Here is a 19,448-nt window from a genome sequence, read left to right on the forward strand (position 1 = left end):
AGTTTGTGATCGCTTAGAAGTCACTCCGGTAAAATTACCTCACCTTGCAATTTGCATCTATAGAAAAAAATAGAGCACGAAGTTAAGCGTCTTCATTGTTACTCATCTTTCTGCTTGATTTTTTTTCATAAAGGATTTAAACACTGCGAGACCACTAGAGAACCAGGAGCGCAATTCACGTTGCCTAAAGGGCGTGAGGTGCGAGTGACTGAAACAGGGGCTGCAAACTCCGATGGCTTACGCTGATACCAAAAGTGCTCCTAAGAATAGAAGGGACGGGATTTAAATATCTACCTGGCTCCTTCCGTGTCCCTTTAACGCCTACCCCGTTCGTTCTGCCATCTTATTTACCTTCACACCAGGGTTGCTTTACTTTGGGCAGTGCCAAATCTCTCGGAGAGGGCGAGGGCATGGCAAGGGCCCCGGGGGCAATCGGTGGGGATGCGCAACCCACCGACCATCCCGCGGGCCGCAAAGACAGCCGGAGCGGGCTCCAATGCCTACCTCCGCAGGGATCAGCGGGGCAAGTTTTTAATTCACTTTTCCTCGGCGAGAGCCGGCGATCGGCCTCAGAGCTCCGTCTGACCGCGGGAAACGGACGGACGGGGCGGCCCGCCCGTCCCCGGCCTTCCCAAATTGGGGGGACAAACGGGGTTTTCACAATTCCTGTGAAAACCGGGAGCTTCAAACAGCAGCACGCCCCGCCCCGCCCCGCCCCGCCGGGTTTCCCGAGCCGCCCGCCCGCCCCGGCCCGAAGGCGATTGGCGGGCGCTGCGGGCGGTAGCCAATGGGCGCGGCGGAACGCGCATGTCGCCGTCCCGGGCGCGGGGCGGTGGAGCCCCATTAGGGCGGGGAGCGGGCGCGGGGCTCGGCCACTCGCGGCGGCTGCCGGCGGCGGAGGAGGAGGAGGAGGTTCCGAGCGGTCGGTCGGTCGGTCCCCTCCGCGACGCTGCCCCGGCGATGCGGGTGTCCCGCCGGCGCTAACTCCGCGGGGCAGAGCCGGGTTCCCCGCCTTCCCCCGCTTGTCGATGTGACGGGACCCCGCCGCCCCTCGCCGACCGGGGAATACGTCGCCGTGGTTCGGTAAGCCGGCGGCTCGCCGGGGAAGGGAGAGGGGTTGGATGAGCAGCTCTGCGGCGGGACGCCCGGTGGGGTTCGGCGGGGCGCCCGTCCGCCGCCGGGACCGTGCCACCGCTGGTGGCGGCGGAGCCCCTTCCCGCGGCATCCCGCCCTGCGGCGGGGGTCCTGCGCCCCGCCCGGGCTTCACATCGCCGGGACGTGCCCGTGAGGAGCCCCCCGAGCCCGGAGCCGGCACTCGGCAGCGCCGTCCTGCCCGGAGTTGTTGGACGGGGCCTGGGGAGAGCGGGGCTGGGGGGGGGGGGGGGCAGCGGGAAGCGCGGCGGACCGGGGCCGCCGGTCCGAAGAGGAGGGTGAAGGATGCGGGAGCTTTCCTCAAGGAAAAGAGAGCTCTGGAAGGGGCGGCGGACACTCCGGAGCCCCCTTCCCCCGGCATATGTATTCAGCCACCATTTATCTATCATCCGGCCGGGCTGGGCCGGATCCAGGTCGCCTTCCTTGGAGTCTGAGCTCTGGGGGGACCGGGTCTGGCCTTGGAGAGGAATCTGTCATTGGACCCCGGCGGGGGGGCCGAGGAAAGCAAAATAAAGCCCCCGCCGGTACCAGTGTTTCTAAATGCCATCAACCGGAGAGCCAGGAAACGCAGCGGGGAGGGGGGATATTTTACAAGCTCTCTGAGAAATGTTTGTACAGAGGATTTAGAGGTTAACAATGCATATTCCCTACGTGCTAAAACGTAAAAGGTGGCAAAAATAAATGGCTAGCGTTGCTGCTGGCAAAGTTCCCCGGTTTCGCTCTTTAGCTGGTAACCGAGGTCTTTAAACTGCATGTTTTGCATGGTAAACTCGGAGTGACTACTGAGATTTTCTAGTAGGATGTGGGGTTTTTTTTCCCCCTTTAGCTCTAGTTATTATTATTATTATTTCGAGGAGGAGTTATCGTGACTTGTATTGCTGCTCTACAGCACGGGTGTATGACAGCGGCCGGGTTTTCATCGCCAAATGTCAGCAGGTCAGAGTGGGCTTGGAAAGGGAAGGAAGGGGAGAGGAGAGAAGGAGAGCAGTTTAGTCTGCCTGCAGTGACAGATTCTTTCATTTCTCACTGCAGAGCCCCGGATGAGCAGGGCTGGTGCGGTTCTGCCAACAGCACGGTTAATTGTGTCCTGTAAATCAAGGTCCACGGAGCTGCTCTCTTTCTGTATAACAAAAGGGTTTTGTAATGAGTAAGCTCAGATCAGTCACATAAAAATTTTAACATGAACTGGGCAAGGTGTGCGTGTGTGGGGACCTTACAGGGTTAATAGCTAAACTATTAAGATTGGAGTCAGATGTGGGTAAAAGCAACAGGAGAGTCTGGTTTTTCCTAATATCCTGTAGTATGATAACTCTGAAGAAGGTAATTGTTTAAAAAAAAAAAAATCTGTTTCGATTTAAGATTTATTAAGCAAGAAGAACCTTACGTAAACATCAGAATCCTTTTCTTGTTTGGAAAGGCAAGAAATGGCTAGAAATGTCATCTGAACTTAAAAGTGAAAGATGACAAACTATGTGTGGATTTTTATGCATATGTGCAAGAATGTTATTAATCTCATTTTCAACTAGCTTGTGCTACATCTTAGGGGGACTGGGGCATTTAACTCAGGCTTTTGGCAAAACGGCTTCTGTGCTTTTTTGTTGTTTTTTTTCCTAGCAGACGAGTTCTTTCTAACATTTAATAAGCCGTTTAGAATGTAGGAGTAGGAGGTAGCAAGTGTCTTCCAAAGAAGGAGAAATGGAGGGGGTGGGAGGGGGGGGAGCCAGGTTTTACTTACATATATAATAAGTTGGGAATGTAAATTTGTATATAAGGAGGAGATCTGAAGAACGACTTGGCACGCTAATGACCTGGCTTTTCAGAACTTCAAGAGTTTGGTCTGTCTCCCCCTATGGTTATAATAAGAGATTAAATGCATTTGGCATATTTAATTAATTAGCATATGAAAATCAGATGGCTTTTACTTTGTCATTGTTTTCCTGTGAAACTTTTCTATGCTAATGAACGTCTCCATTTTACAGAGTAATTTAAATGGCTTTGGTTCATATTATGTCTTTGCAGATTGCTTTGACCCTTTCTAATGCTGCAGCCTTTGTATCCTAGCCTGAAAGTCCTTTGCTTTGTAATACGGATCTTGTGTAATATATTGTCAACGGCTGCTATACGTGGCTTCTAACCGAGCAGGCTGAGAGTTGCGCTTAAATTTAAAGCCTCTCTTTGCTTTGGATGCTGTCTTGTGCATTCTGGAGTTAATTGTATGTGCAGTGGTGAAGTCCATTTAAAACAAACAGACAAGCTGGGTTTTGTTTCTGTTTTCTACCACTACCTTATCCTAAAGTAAAGAGATCCCTGCTGCTGGGGTATAAAAACATGCTCTGAAACATTACTTTTTTTTTTTTTTTAATAATTACAAAGCATCATTTGTGTTTCTGGGAAAATTGTTGTATAATACAATATTGCATTAAGAATACTTGATCGAGATGGGTGCATAATGACCAAGTGACTTATATCGGTATCAGTTTACCCCCTTGTATTAAGCCTTAAGCTTCAGTTTGGCCAGCACTGTTTTCTGCTTATGCTCTTTGAATGGAGGTAAACTTGGGGTTAGCTCTAGTCATTAGTAAATGCTTGGTGTAAGCCATGCATGCTTAGGTCCTGGTCCTGGAAATGTTTACAGAAATGAGTAGCTTTTACTTGTGTGCTTAAATTGTTTGGATTAGGAGTTGTATAGTGGGAAGAACCAGCTTGGAAGAATACAGCACAGCTGTCGCTCATCTTTCCCCCTCCCACCTTGTGGCTGAAGAATGATGAGAAGAAACATGTTTTGCAAGTGATAGCACACTGAAGTCGTGGCACTTCTGGCAGAAATTCCCAGATGGACTATCAGATCACAATATTTGCCAAAATTACGTGGTTTTTTACAGAAACAGCTCTTTGGCTGCTGGTTCGTTGTCAAAGGATATTTCTGGTTACTGAAGAAAATCTCACCAGTGATCTGCTATAACTCTTCCTCTTTGTATTTTGCTTGTTTGTATTGTGCGCTAAATACATTATACATTTTTTTGGCAAAACTAAATGAGCAAATGACTTCTCAGCACAAACCGACAGTACTTCAAGCACGTTCTTGTGCAAGGAGGCTTTTTTAAATGTACAAAATGAGTGAAGTGCTCAGATACAAGGGGTATGAGCCAATACAAACATTTTTAGTATTTTTAAAATATCTGTAAATGACAGCTTTTTGCTAGTTTACCTTTTCTTGGAACTCTGCCTGGAAAGCTAACTCCTTAAAAGTTCTTAAATATAACTGTAAGATTGGTGAGTTGCTTTTCAAGATAATGTTGAACCTATCAAGCTCAGACTGTTTTGCTAGCTAGTAAACCTGGGGTAGACAGTCTCTCAGGCAGGCCTTTCATTTCCAGTGGATTACACATCAACAAAAGCTGGAGCTGTGTTATTTCAGTTGTTCTGTACCAAAGTCATGTACTCCTGTCTAAGGTTTGTGTTTGAAACATTGATTTATAGCACCTGATGGCTCTTGCTGTTGTGCTGTGTGTGCTTCTCTCCTTCATTTTCCTTTTCTCCCCCCCCCCCCCCCCCCCCCGCCTTGCTCTCTAGTTCCACTGAGTTGGCAATAAAGTGATAAGAGTATTATGGAGTGTGCTTGTAGGTTTATATGTGTAACAGTTTTATTCAGTTGCCCCTCTTTTATCTAAGCACAGATCCCACAGCTTGCAATTACAGTCTTTGACTTTAGTAACAATTCTGGTTTTTTGAAATGTTTCCAGTTACACACAATATTGGCTTCGTGGAGTAGCTGCATGCCAAAAAAGCATTTCCAACTGCCATCCAAATATTGAAATATGATTGCTTTGCTTTTATTTAAAATAAATTTTGTTTCCTGTGATGTTTTTATAACCACCTTTTTGAGCTTGTTGCCTTCTAATCTTGCATCAAGTAGCCCCAATCTTAGCATTACATGATTCCAGAACTAGGCTTCTCTGACGGCAACATGCCAAATCCATGTCTAATGTTTGTGTTAATGTGGTGTATATGAAAACTGACTTCTTGGTGGATTTGATCACTGATTTGTATAATTGCAACCAGCATGATTAAAAATCTGCATGTCAATATCATGATGCTTATAATAAACTTAGAGATTTTTTTTTTTTTAAGCAGGGTGATGTTAGTCCCTTAAGTTTTCTTAAAGGGAGTCTTCATTGTCCAAACGTCTTCATTTCTGAAGGTGTTTGAGTGTTTTAAAAAGAAAATAAGAACATAGATGCAGCTATGAATGTAGCAAGGTAGACTTCAGATCATGCTGCGTGGTAGGACTCTTCCATCCTCTTGTTCTGTAGGAAAGCTGCATCTTCTCTCACCAGTCTTAAAAAGACTGAAATTAAAAACTTGCCTGTTAAGAATTGTGCAATTGAATCTTTAAACGTATCTAGACAGATACTGGTGCACTGCTCCTCAAAGCGCACATCTCTTCTGTATTCCCATGCTCCTCATTGGAGCAATGTAAACCACCTTTGACATAAGTGCTGTAATTGTTCAGTTTTACCCATTTTATCCTCCCCTAATCTCTTCATGGACGAAGTACTCCTGTGACAGAGGTGGTGCTAACTCAGCAAGAGGCTCCACCGAGGCACCCAGGCACTCTTGCTCAACCTGTCGAGCGCATGGGCTAGTCGGACACTGCCCTCACCCATGGCCCATTTCTGTAGCAACACGAATGCACAATAACCGTGGCACAAATTGAAAGCCGCCTTGCACTTTGAAGTTTGGATCGACTTGTCTAACCACAGTAAAAGCTGACTTGTTTTCAAGTATGTTAAAAATTAGTGCGTGATTAGTGAAGATGTTTTTTAAAGATCTCTTTTTGTAATCAAGTGTTACAGTTAATCACCCAGAAGTTCAAAAGTGTTTATGTAAAGAAATTGCATGTGTTTGTGTACATACTTTAGGACTAATGTATTTTTACTTTATTTCAGCCTCCTTGCAGGAATCGGTATTTTTGTAGGAAAAATAAAAGCTTCGCATGCTGAGATGACTATTCAAAGTGTGAATATTTATATACTTTAAAACGACTTTTCTGAAGTTATTGAAGAAATGTCTGAACCTAGTGTATTTGCATCTCTGTATACAGACTGCTAAATGAATTATGCTAGGTCTAGAATCTCGCTAGTGAATTGCAGATGTCTTTTGTAAAAGTATACATATGGCTTTCTGAGAGCTTTGAACTGTTTCCTCATGCTTTGCTCATCAGAAAGATCATATGGATAACTTCATTGCGAGAGGGGGTTTTTTCAGTCTTGTTTGCAAAGCATGGTGGATCTGTGTGATAAATACTGAGTTCCCATTCATCCTAGGACTGAAATGAGTTCGTCCTGTGCATATGGAATATGGGAATAAGATACAGAGAGGATATGTTTACATTTAACAAAATTAATAGTATAAAGAGAGTGCAAAGGAACTTATAAGCCTAAACAGCTTGGCAGGCCAATAGCCAACAAACGTCTTAGAGTACTGCCAAACACGTAGGAAGCAGACCAGGCTCTCATCTACCAGAAAAGTACATACCTTCCAGCCTGGTAAGAATGTTGTTACCCAGGATGCAGCTTTGTTCTGTCCTCTTAGCAGCTCGGTGCAGGTTTGGATTTCAGACGGTGTCTACTAGGAGGCACCACTACTAGTCAGGAGAAATGTGAACTGCCTAAGAAAGCAAGCAGTTGTGTTATGGCAGCTCTTCTCTGCAGCTGGATCCCAGAGAGTGTGAGTCCCCTTTTGTGGGAGGCTCTGGGGAAGTGAGCCGTGTACTAGGGTGAGGCTGGAGAGAGCATCCGCATGGTAAGAGGGAGCCGTATGCACCACTGTTGCGTTCAAGCACGAGCAGCCAAAAAGCTGTGGAAGCGCTCACGGTGCTGCCGAGAAGGTTAGTGAGCTGAATGGTTGATTTAGCTGTTTGTGAATCTAGTAAACGTCAAGCTTTACCTCCTGACCTTTTATACAGACAATCTGCTTGAACAATCTTTCCAGGGGATTTCAGGTGGTGTGAAACTGTAGTTCAGTGGTCCAGGCTAATAGGCCTTTTCTTTCTCAATATATGTTTTTCCAGTTATATAAAACTCTTGATTTCATGCAAGAACAGCTCTTACAGTTTCAGGGTAGCTGTTAACATATTGAACTTGAGCAATGCAGGTATTTGATTGAACTGAAGTGACCACAGTGACAAGCAGGCATCTGTTTCATTGCTGCAGATTTATTGCTTTTCAGATTCCTTTGCAAAATCTCCCGACACTCAGAGCTCTATGCCTAGTTCTGAATCTGCCATCTTTTAGGCTGTAATTTTGGTAGGTTAGTTTTTAATGTCTCCCTGTCTGTCTCGTACTGTAGCTGTTTATGAACCTTTTTGACCTATTAGTTGATGTCTTATTAGCCTGGAGCTGATGCTGTAAAGAGGTACTGCTATGATGAGGATGCTTTGACTGTGGTATAGTAGAAAGGTATACTTGGTGGCCTTATTTTAGGAATTGAGGTGATACCAGGCTTCTGTTCATGTAAGGCTTTTTTTTTTTTTCCCTTACTTTGATGTGTAAGTCAGTGTTCAGCATCTAAACTAACTCTGAAACACTCAAATTTGGATATTCAAGGGCAGATGTGTTTGTTCTTGGGTCTCTTTCCGCCTTCCCATGGCCTCTGGAAGGAGACTAATGCTTTGAAAGAACAGGTCTCATGAAAATCAGCAGGTATATCTTGAATTATGTAACATTTTTTTCTGCAGCTAGCAGTCATTCTCCTTCATGCAATTCTGTGCACTTACCTTCTTCCTGCTTTGTCATGTATTAAATCAGCCAATATTTAATGCAACTGTGAGAAGGGAATCTAGACTTGTTTTTAAAAGGAAATTGCTGGCACGTCTTCCTACTGGAGTGCAGGGGGAGACTTACAAACCAGTATGTGAGCTGCGGCACCAGTTGTGCACATGTGGGGGGAAAAGCATTTCCAAACAGGCAGTTACAGTAATATTCTGTCAGTGTTGGATGCTGAATGAGTATGAATTACTTCAATCTTGCATTTCTGTGGTATATAAACCTGATAAAACAATATAGTAAGTCTGTATTCCGTCTGTAAAATACTCAAGTTATTTCCCTTGCACTGTCACTTAGTTGTGCTGGTGCAGCTTGAGCAGGGACATGGAGGTGGTTTGCAAACGTTTGTGGGTTTGGGAGTTTTCTTGCTTTTTGTTTTAAGTGAGCTTCCCAAATCAGCACAGACTGGTACAAGGATTGTGTTAGTACACAGAGTTGCTCACCAGGGTGGTGAAAGAGGAGCTTCCTAACCATGTGCTGCTACCCCAAAAAATAGACCATAAAGCTGCAGCTTCTGTTGTGCCATGGGTCCAAACCATGAAGTGGTTTTGTCACCTGTAAATCATCTAGTCCTTTGTCTGAATTGAGTTCCAGTCGTGAGTGGTGCTCTTTCTACCTACTGTAATATTAGTTGTCCGGATGATCCTGGAGGGTTTTGGAAGATCATCAGTTTGAGCTTGGGTGTGAGTGATGGTTAGGCACCATTTCTAGTGATGTAAATAGTTCAGGCCTCTCCCCAGCCTCCCAGTTTCTGGGAATTGAAAGTCTCTGTCCTTAGCAAAGAAAATGACCTACTCCTCATTTTATGGAATAACTGTAGGAAAATATAAATCAATGGTGTCTGTGGAAAGAAAATACTTATTTCTAAAATCTTATTTTAAAGCTGGTTTCATGACTGGGCTTCTGACTTCTTAATACCAATCCCAAGTCTTCAAAAAACCCTGGATAAGCTGCAAGTTCCCCACCACCACCCCCAGCTAGAGCCTCTTTGCCTGCCTTCGCTTGTGTACTCTATTGGTTTCACAGTTCATATACTTATGTTTTTTTTTAAAAATCTCCCCCTACACTCTGGTGGGAAACATGTCTGCTGTTTCCTTTCAAACACACAAGGCTTGATTCTCCTCTCACAATGGCATAAATTGTGAAGAACTCCACTTGAAATCAATGGAAGTAAAGACATGTAAAATGGGGTGAGAGAAGAGCCCAGCCTCTGGTTTCTATTTTTAAGTGAGTCTGGTTAACCTAAAATTGTTCAATGTGCCACTGTGACTTTAGTTTGTAGATATCAGTTGCTATGCTTGTTTCTCTTCGTACATAATGTTTCATTTTCATATATAATACATTACAGCTAGCACCCCTAATCATGATGCACATTTCTTTGATTTAATACCTCAGTACTACTACATGAGTTTTGGTAGTTAACAAGCAATATGCATGGTAAAGTACTTACCTTACTAGGGTCAGATCCTACAAAAAGTCTGGGGTGTAGCTGTATTCTAGTGCAAGTCCTGAAGGAAAGAAGGCTGGATTGGCTCTATCCATACAACTTAAACTTTCTTTGTGGTTTTCTATTGCTGTAGTAGTTCCGATCTGTGAATCTTGTTGTAGTTCTGACCTGTGAATCTTATTCCTCATTATCCAGGTTCAAGATACTAATTCTACATAAACAGGCTTTCTCGGTTATTGTTGTTTTTCCTGTGCTTGTAAAGTGTTTGGCTCCAATCTTAGATTTTGTACTTACGCAAGAACTTACTTTAACTTCAGATTTTCTCTGAACAGCTAAGTACTTGGCAATAAACCTGGAATAGCCACACACAATTTCTGCCATTGCCTAAGTTTTGGTGGTTGCTCACATTTGTTTATTTTTTGGCAATGGATTCTGGTCCTTAATTACCATCAGTAGTCAAATAACTGAATGAGATTATACAGCAGTGCTGTAAAAACTGTTCATGCTAGCTATGATCTGTACATGTGTGGATATCTTTGAAAACAGTCACCTCATTCATTAACCACTGCAACAGACTCCAACTTTACCACTATTTAGTTTTTGAAATTAATGCAGCATTCTCTACCTAACTGAAACGTTGCTTTGACTGCCTCTTTTTATAGTTTAAAAAAATAATGTGAAATAGTTGACTCTTGTAATGTATTCTAACTTGGAGTAGATCTATTGGTTTATTTGAATTTTTGTTTCCTGCTTGAGTAGCAAATCGCAGGTGTCCACAAGGGAGTCTCTTTAAACTTGAAGAATGTGGTAGGCTTAGTCTATCGCTTAAATTTTATCTCTAACTTGATTATGATGAGAGTGAAAACCCTGTGGTGTTTAGCCTCTTGTGCTGTTCAGTCCTTGAGCTTTTCCCTTCAACTTTAATCCACCACTCCCCCCAAAAAAGTCACAAGGTTGCTTAGCTAGTATGTGGTGGCCTTATGTATCAGGAAGTACCAGGGACAGAAGATTCCACAGAAGCTTGCTGTGCTGCACGAGGTTGTCGTGTTGCAGACCTCCATCTTCAATGTGGCTTCCCAGTCACAGAGGTGATGCGCAACGGGCTTCCAACCTCTTGACTACAGCTATTGATTCCAATAGCAAGTTCTCCTGTGTCCTTGCTAGGTTTTGCATTACTTACCATGGGAAAACTCGAGCGTTTATCATAGTGAATTGATTGTTGCTTTAACTGTGGCTTTTTTGAAGTATAGCTGTCCAGCAGTGAGGTAGCATGATGATGGAGACTAAACCACTGCTGCTGTGAACTGCTGTGATTGTGTGCAGTAGTGCTTGCCTATAGCTGATGGGGGGGGGGGGGGGCAGAGAAGTGTGTATGATAGGGATATGTATGCTTGTTGATCAAATAAACTTTTCTCAGCTGGAAGCTTCTCAGCTTTGTTCTGGTGGAGCAGTCCTTGTTGCGGACTAGGGAACTGACAGCCTTCTGAATGCAGAGATGTGTAGGGGGTGGCAGGTTTTACTCTTTTTTAATCTGATAGCTTTGGGACTCATTCTGCTATACCATTCCTGGAGCATTTTTAAGCTCTTCTGAGAGTTATTACTGTGGAGGCTGCAATGCATGTCTGGAAGAGAAACTACTTTTGGTAGTACTTTCAAAGCATAAGGTCTGGTGTGCGAAGTCATCTTCGGGTACAAGAGAAACAAAAGGGTGCTGTGGCTGGAGTATGAGAATATCTGGAAAAATTAGTCTCCAATGCAAATTGGTATATACAGCAAGCTTGATGAAGGACTGAAAGCTTTGCCAAGCAATATGAAGCACCTGATCGGTTTCATGGATGAAGCAGCTTCCATTGAAAAAGATAAGGGAATAGAAGAGCATGCTTCTGGCTGTTTATTAGTTGTGGTTGACAACTAGTCAAAGACAGTATCATGTAATAAGGTTGGTGACTAAAGTCTCTGAGGAGACTTAAGTAACTTTTTGCCTGTTGTGAAACTGGTGGCATAAGACTTGACCTCAGGAAATGGAGATGTATTTGGAGATCAGAGCTTGAACTTGTTTAGAGAGAGTTTTGAGGGGTTGTCACCACAAAATACAGACCTGATGGTGCAACACTTCTGCAAGACATAAATCTGTTTTGGAGGTAGCAATAAACCCAAGGTAAAATTTAGGAAGCAGTACTTCTAGTAAATCATTCCAGAGCCATTTGCTTGCAGTCTTGATTTGTATGTAGGTATCCTAAAAACTATGACTACTGAATAGGTCACTGTGTACCTCTTCCAGGCATCTTTAAAAGCTAGCTTTTTCTCACACAAATGCTTTCTGACAAGAGGCCTCTGATAGATGCTTAGCACCTGTGTCTTCTGTGGCAGTAAGCAAAAATGTATGGGGTCAGGAGTGTGAATAGATTACTCTTGAGTAATCCTTCTGTTTATTTACAGGTGCATGTCATAGTGTACACTGTAAGAAAGTGTTTAAAACTCTTTAAGAATATGCATGTGTTAAGGACAAAAGTGGTGGTGGGGGGGTGAAGTAAAGCAATGTTTTAAATAATGCCAGCAGCCTCTTAGTTTTTATCCAACTGTGTCCTGTTTAAGGAAGGTAAAAATGATTAAAAATTGGTACACTGTGGAAGGGTACGTAGAAAAGATTATTTCTTGACAGCATTCCAAAATTACTAGCTAAAGACAATTTTGTAACATTGATGTCTAACAGCATTCTGGTAGCCTCAATTTTTTCTTTCCTGTGGAACAGTTCCAGCCCTCACTTGCAAGTTAGTTTGTTCTGCGATACTTTGCGGAATAAAATAAGTACCAGCAGGACACACTGCAAAACAACTGTCTCTAAATTTCTGACTGAAGTATGCACACAGCTTGGTACAGCTATGAATTTGGCCCCTAAGAAAAACATCTTGGAAGACACATGAGCCTGTCTGCACACGCTGCACCGGTAACGCAATAGATGAGCACCAAGCACACTTCTATAAGAAAGCCTGAGATCCGCATCTCCAAAACTGAAGCGTTTCTGTAGCTGTTGGGCCGGCACGGGAAGGCGTGTTAACAACATGGAGGGCAGAGTGTACCTGCCTGAGAAGGTGCAGGTGGATCTCAAGTCAGTGCTGTGCTGGCTGCCTGCAGGAGAGATGCTTGAGGACAGTCACCTTGAAACTGCATAGATGAAAAATATGTAGAGTTAGTGACAGTCCTGGACATTTTCACTTAAATACTGAAATATGGGGCTTGAGCTCCAACTACCTTTCTGGTTTTGCAAAGAAAACCAGACTAGCGTGATGGTGCCTGCCTGGGCTCTCCTGCAGCTGGTGACCCCAGGGAAGGGCTGAGAGGCAGGCCGTCGCGATGAGGAGGGTAGCAGCCGCGTCTGGTCAGGCAAATGCCGTGTCCAGACACCCAAGATGGTGGCAGGTGTCCTAGTTGACTGATGGGGTACGGAAAGCTCAGGGCCTGTGGTGTTAGGGCTCTGGCCGCTCTCAATTTCCCGTGGGGGCCTGGTGGAAAAAGGCCACGGCCTCTCCCCGCCTCACCCGTTGCAGCCGCACGGAGTTGGTGTGACTTGTGATGGTGGCTTCGTTTCTAGCCGGACAGAACGATAACGAGAGCTCGTTTCGCCGTTCGCCTCAGCCTGAGAGGAAACGAGGGCGGGAGGGGCGGCTCGGGGCAGCGGGGGCAGAAAAGAGGGGGAGCGGCGCTAGATGGCGCCCGTAGGCTGGCGGTGAGCCCGCTGCCCGCCGCCGGGCGCTGTGGGAAGCCGGTCCTACGGGAGAAGGTGTTGGAAGCGACGCCGCGGGTTTTTTTGTTGTTGGTTTGGTTTGGTTTTTTTTTTTTTCTCGGTGTGCTTTTGTGGCACTCGAAGCGCTTCTGCCTGACTGTATTTCAAGAGTGAAGTTTCGGATTCCTCTAAAAGACCTGTTCGCTGTGACGCTGGGAGCAAAATAAAGAGCGTGCTTTTTCATTTCCCTCAAATTATTAGAATCCTGCTTGAAATGAGTGAAATAAATGGATTTGAAGGACAGACGGCAACCTGCCGCTGCAAAAAATGGAGGAATTTTTTTTTTCCCCCGTTCCTCTGCTTGCTGTGCCTCTGTGTTAATTTGCCACTGTCCAAAACTGTACTGAAACCCAAAGGAAAAGGGAACAAGCTTGCAGGTCCCAGCCCATATACTCAAAGATACGTTTAGATGCACATCTTTTGGGGTGACATCTCGCTGCTTTTTTTTTTTTTTTTTTTTTTTTTTTTTTTGCTGTCGGGAGAAAGTGGATGTGACTTTGCAGGTAGAGCTGGAGAATGTGAAGTGAAACGAAGCCTTCGGCCTCGGCTTGCCCCAGCTGACCGGAGGGGTACGGCAGGAGCCCGGCAGGCTGTGGCACTCCGTGCCTGGAGAGCGAGCTTTTCCTCAGCAGGCTTTCGCTCCCCAGAAGACCCTCTGGCAGGACGAGGATGTGTGTTGCCTGTTGTTGCGGTGGCAGCTCCGTGAGGGTGTCAGTGGTCGGAGTGTGTAGACGGAGGCAGGAGCCTAAGAACAGCCCCTCCACAAGCACAGGAGACGACAGAAGAAAAGCAAGCACTTTGATGTTTTTTCTCTAGGCGCCCCCCCCCCCCCCCCATAAGCTGCTCAAACTAGTTTAGCCAGGCCTGGAGACAGCAGAGGGAGGAAAAAATGGGCTCTGCCGAATAGCCGAAGGAGTGCTTCCTCATCGCCCTCATTCCTGGGGAGCTTTTGCGCTGAAGTGAGCCTGTCCTGAAGGTATGGGAGCAAGATAGGCCTGCCCCAGACTGCCGGAGAAATGTGTTTTGTTGATAATCATGAAGAAGCTGTTTGGGGTCAGTAACTGTTGGTCCTCCTTTTGAAGGAAGGATGGGCAGGTGCTAAATTCAGGCCTGCGGATTAATCCTGCTTGGGATGCGGGCTGTGGCTGCCACAGGTTCCCTCTAAAGGCCTTGGAAGGAGAAGGGGCACCTCAGGAGGCCGCTGAGACTTCAGGTGGGATGTTACACTCAGGCAAAATAAATAAGCATTCAGAACATCTTCTGTAGAAAAGAAATGGGGAGGAATTGCTGGCAGTGCAGAACTCAAGCATCTGGCCAACTTGACCAAAATATTGTTTAAAAAGGGAACGGTCATTTCTCAGAATTGTAGGCATATGGTTTGAGAGTTTTTAGCTAAGTTCTTGTAAGCATTATCCTGTTAACATGAAAAGTGTTGCTAGCTTTTGTGGACTTCTGATGGGGCTGTGAGACATAGGTGCTAATAATGAATCACCTGAGTGACAGGTGTTGAAGCCGTTCTCAAATGGACCAGGGCTTTTTTTTTTTTTATCTTCTACAAATACTGGTTAGTGCTACACCAAACAAGACGTGTCTCCTGTTGTACCTTTCTCCCCGCAAGAGAAAGAAAACATTCTTTCAGGGGTGTTTTTTTGTTCCTTGAATTCAATCTTGGGAAAGGAAACCCTCAGTGGTAAATAATTAGGTTAGGAACTAGCAGGATGGGCTTAAATGAAAGTGCCTCCTTCAGCGATTCCTCTCCCTTCTTAATTGTACAATGGACTTTCTCAACGCTGCTTCCTGGTATTCATCCAAGTCGTCCAGCCCTGAGTACCTGTAAACAATTAACATTCTCCCACATGGCACACAAACCCTTGGTCAGTGTTTAACGGGGTATTTGTGTGTGGCAGCAGTTTAACCTCCTCGAGGAATCCTTCTGTCTTCCTTCTGCCTTTCTCTTCCACATCCTCTCCTCCCAGTTGTTTGTTGCTGACGAATTTATACGCGGACTCTAAATACAGCTATTTCTATATGATGCTACTGTCTTCTCTGTCCTAAGAAGCTATAATTGCAGAAGAATGTCAGGTTTTAATTGTATGTCTCTAGCAGTCCCTATTTAATGTCGTTCACGCCTGCTTTTCGGTTTGTTAGAGGAGTAAGCTGCTGATGGGAACACGCTGTCCAATCTCTCATATTGGAAAAAATGAAGCAATTCCTGGGCCTTCTGTAAGGTTTCTTTTATTGCTGTTGTCATCCTGTTCTGCATTTGAACAGAGAACATTGCCAATTGTCTCTTGACTGGGCAAAAGCGCAATATAAGGACGTAGAAGCAAGAGCTGCTATGAAGTGTACTTTACCTAGTATGTAACTTGGCCATTGGGTGACAGGGAGTTAGGTCTGTGGTGCTGAGCATCTTATAAAGTGTTAAAATGGATTGAAACTCAACGTGTAATGAGAGACTCTCAAAAATACATTTCTGAATTGCAGGACTTACTGGTGCAGAATATGTACAAATAAGCGCAGTCTGGGAAGTACTCATTAGCCAGTGGCAAAGGGCGAGTAAATAAGAACAAACCACCACCACCCCCAACTGAAAAGTAAAAAGGGTCAACTCCTATGCGCTTCTAGAAAATGGGATGTCTCTTAAGTGACGCCTTGCTTTGAGTGAAGCATTGCTCAGCCCTGATGCTAGTTTTATTGTGTGATCACGAGGCATCAAAATTGCCATAGAGAAGTGCTCGGTGATGCAGTACTGCTTTTAAAAAGGAAACCAAGCCCCAAATGTTTGACTATTATTGCATTAGCATTCAGTTCTCATCAGATGATGCACAGCTTCAAATATGCCTGAATGATAAGTTTAAAAAAAAGAACTTTTAAAAACAACGTAGTTGCATCTGAGATGCCAGTCCTTTGAACATCAGCAGCAGTTGGAGCACTTCAGGATTCAGTATGTAATGATAAAGTGTGTAATGCCTGTGATCCTCTTGGTCTTAAGCAACCTGCTCAAGAAACTGCCTTCAAGCATCAAAGTTGCCCATATTTTACACCAAAAGAGTGTGAATAACAAATAGCTAGAAATAATTTTGCCCAGTAATGGGTATGATTGACAAATAGAGAGACCTTCAGAACAAGGGAGGAATGGAACTGGCCCTTACTTTTTGAACAGTTTATTCCTTATAATGACTAAGGTTTCTTAACAAATATGCTTTGCGTTTAAAAATACAGATACTTTTATTTGGAACTTAGAATATACATAAGTCTTACTGCAAGTACTAACGGAATGTTTTGTCTGACTGACCACTTCTTATTAATTACAAAGCTAGAAATAGATTGGATTGATAAGTCATAACCCTGAAGCTGCTTCCTGTACATGATCTTTAGTGTTTTTAAAATTCTTTTCTTATCACATTCTAATCATGTCTGGCAGCATGACACATGCCTTCAGGGGATGACAGGCTGTGGTCATGTGGGATTTTTGTTTTTAAGTCTCCTAGCGTAAATTTTGGAAGCTAATATTGATTGGGTAACACTTCTTTCACCTCCAAGTAGATAACGTGCTGTCTGTACCCCGATATGTAAAGAGTAGTACAGGAATACAAAAAACTGACAGTACAGGCAACAGTTTGCAGTTGATATTCCAAAGTTCAATGTTTGTGTTGTGATGAAAGCAAGCTAAGATTTGGCAGGATTGTTAGCTCTAAGAAAGCCTAGTGATGTAAATAAAATTATTCTCATCTCAGTGTTGCTTCAATCTTAAAAAGTCTCTTTAAAAGATAGACAGCTCTATCCCCTTCACTGAAGCTTCTACCAAATGTCAGAAACGTTTCTTGAAATAAGACAAAATGCACTGAAAAGCAAGGACAGGGTTGTGGTGGTTTTTTTTTCTTCTGGAAGCTCAAGTTAGTTCACTGGAGGGCTGACATTACATGAATGACTACTGCAGACTGCTGTCTCCACACAGCACCTCTTTGTTTCATAAAGCCATTTTTTAATGAAAACCTAAGATATTCCCTGTCCCTTTCCATAGAATGTATAGCTCTGGTGCCACTGGCTGTCTTCCCCCCCCAGTAGGACTGAGTTCATTTGATGGACCTAGTTTGTGAGCTGCTTCTGTAAAGCCACCATATGGTGCATCAGGGCAGCATCTGGACAAAATGCTTCACAGAAGTATGTAGTACCGCTGGGAAACCTAGCTCATAAAACAAAATGAAGATCTAAACAAATGAAAAAGGCCATTTTCTGTAGCATTTCCAGCTCTGAAGTTCTTAACTCTTCTAAGCTGATATTTCATGAAGGCAACTCTTGGGCAAATTTACCTTATGTAAAAATAATCAGACTTAACAACTTTGGACTACTACTGGCAATGTCTTTGGAAGCTTCTCCCTTAAGACCAAATACATCTTTAATCAAACATCTGTACCCTAACGAAGGCAAAAAATGTCACTTAAAAAAAATCCATTTTTTTTTCTTGAATTGTTCATACTCAATTTATAGATTATGCTTAAGCTGCATCTGTTCATCTGACTTGCTTTTGGCTTGTCCCATAAAATGTTACTGCACCATTGCTAAGGAATGTCTTAAATTATTGGGATAAAGTGACATCTGGCAAGTACTGATTACTTTGGCAGATTTATACAAGATTGTGTTTATTCCACCAAAAGTACATTTCTTCCATCTGTACTTAAAGCATCCATTCAAGAATTGAAGAATTTCAAGTGTGAGTGTGCTTTTCTTTTTTCCCCAGTCCTTTTTTCTTATCAGTAGGGTCTGTCAGGAGGACATCTTTAATTTTAAACTTATTCAATAACAAGACTCATTTCCATCTAAAGTATTGCATATGTTCTTTCCTGCTACTGATTAACTTGGTCCAGACTTGGGTCTACTCTTGTCCCACTGAAGGACTTGAGTCCTTGATGATTACAGTGGTGATTACAAGAGAATGGTACTCATGGGAACACAGTAAAGATGCAAGAGGTAAAGATCAACTAACTGAGAATCTGGAGAGACGGAGAAGAGAAAGTAATTACCTTATCTACTTTTCAAACAGTTCCTCCTTTCATTTGAACAGAAACAAGATTATAGTGACCCAATACAGCTGGTAATGAAATGGCAGTATAGCTCTGACCTGAGTGGGAGTTGTACGCTTCAAAGGATAACTTAACCAGGGTGTTGTACTCATCAGGAAACAAAGTTACTGTATGAGCAGTGCTTGTACATCTGCACCACCTATAGTTTGCTTAAAAAAGCAAATACAATGGAGACATCATGCTCAAAATGTTACAAATTCATTTTAATGGAGGAAAGTTCTGTAGCACTTCAAGCCTGTTCTCACCAAACTGAAGCAGCCACCATGCTGGATGGGGGAGTTTGATCACAATTGTAAAACATCAGTCTTTGCACCCATGGATCATTGGAAAACTGAGTTTTGGACCCTTAAGACTTATTTTATCATTCATGCTTACTTGTGTCAGGTCAACCCCCATACAAATCCTGTGTGAGAGCTGGCACAGTTTTTCACTGTGTTCCCCACATGAGAAAGTACAGGAGCTTTTGTTGAATCGTTCTGGTTGGAAACAACCTCAGGAGGTCATTTGATCTAGCCTTCTCAAAGCAGGGTCAACTGAATTTGGACCACCCTGTGTCAGTGCAGCATTTGGATATCTGCAGCATGCAGCAGGTCTCTTAGTAAATAAAGCAGTGTTTCTACAAATTGTATCTTCATAAATTAGAATGTCTTTAGTAAATCATGTGTTCCCACTAGAAGAATGGGGATAATAGAAAAACCCAATTTTCCTTCCCTTTTGTTTACAGTTATTCATCGAGGGTGCTGTACCGCATCATGATCGGTTGCAAAGCATATGTTGACCTGTTCATATGGCTGGCTTCATTCATGGGTGCCAGGTTGCTGAAGTAGATGGCTGCATGGTTGTCAAAGTGGCACTTGAGTAACAATATCTTGCAGCGTTGTTAGAAGGTGATTAAGATTCAACTAGGCTCTAAATTGGCTTTCTTTTGAAAATACCTCCTAAAATATTAATTTAGAAGCTGTATTAATGAACTACAGGCTTCATGTTGCTGTTTAGAGGTGTGCCATAAGTGATGGACAACTGAGCTCTGTCATGCTGCGGTTGACATGCTGGAGGGAAGGGATGCCATCCAGAGGGACCTTGACAGGCTTGAGAGGTGGGCCCGTGCAAACCTCATGAAGTTCAGCAAGGCCAAGTGCAAGGTCCTGCGTATG

General features: G+C 43.8%; 1 protein-coding gene across 1 annotated transcript in view; it reads left to right on the top strand.

Annotated features, from left to right (window-relative positions):
• Window positions 1-918: 918 nt before the first annotated feature.
• PRICKLE1 (prickle planar cell polarity protein 1) overlaps window positions 919-19,448 on the top strand; it is a 66,507-nt gene continuing 47,977 nt past the window's right edge. The window contains exon 1 of the mRNA XM_052790255.1: window positions 919-1,083. The gene's annotated coding sequence lies outside the window, so the exon portion shown is untranslated. The remainder of the gene's footprint in view (window positions 1,084-19,448) is intronic.

Source organism: Harpia harpyja, chromosome 6 (assembly GCF_026419915.1).
Source record: "Harpia harpyja isolate bHarHar1 chromosome 6, bHarHar1 primary haplotype, whole genome shotgun sequence".
Taxonomy (NCBI): domain Eukaryota; kingdom Metazoa; phylum Chordata; class Aves; order Accipitriformes; family Accipitridae; genus Harpia; species Harpia harpyja.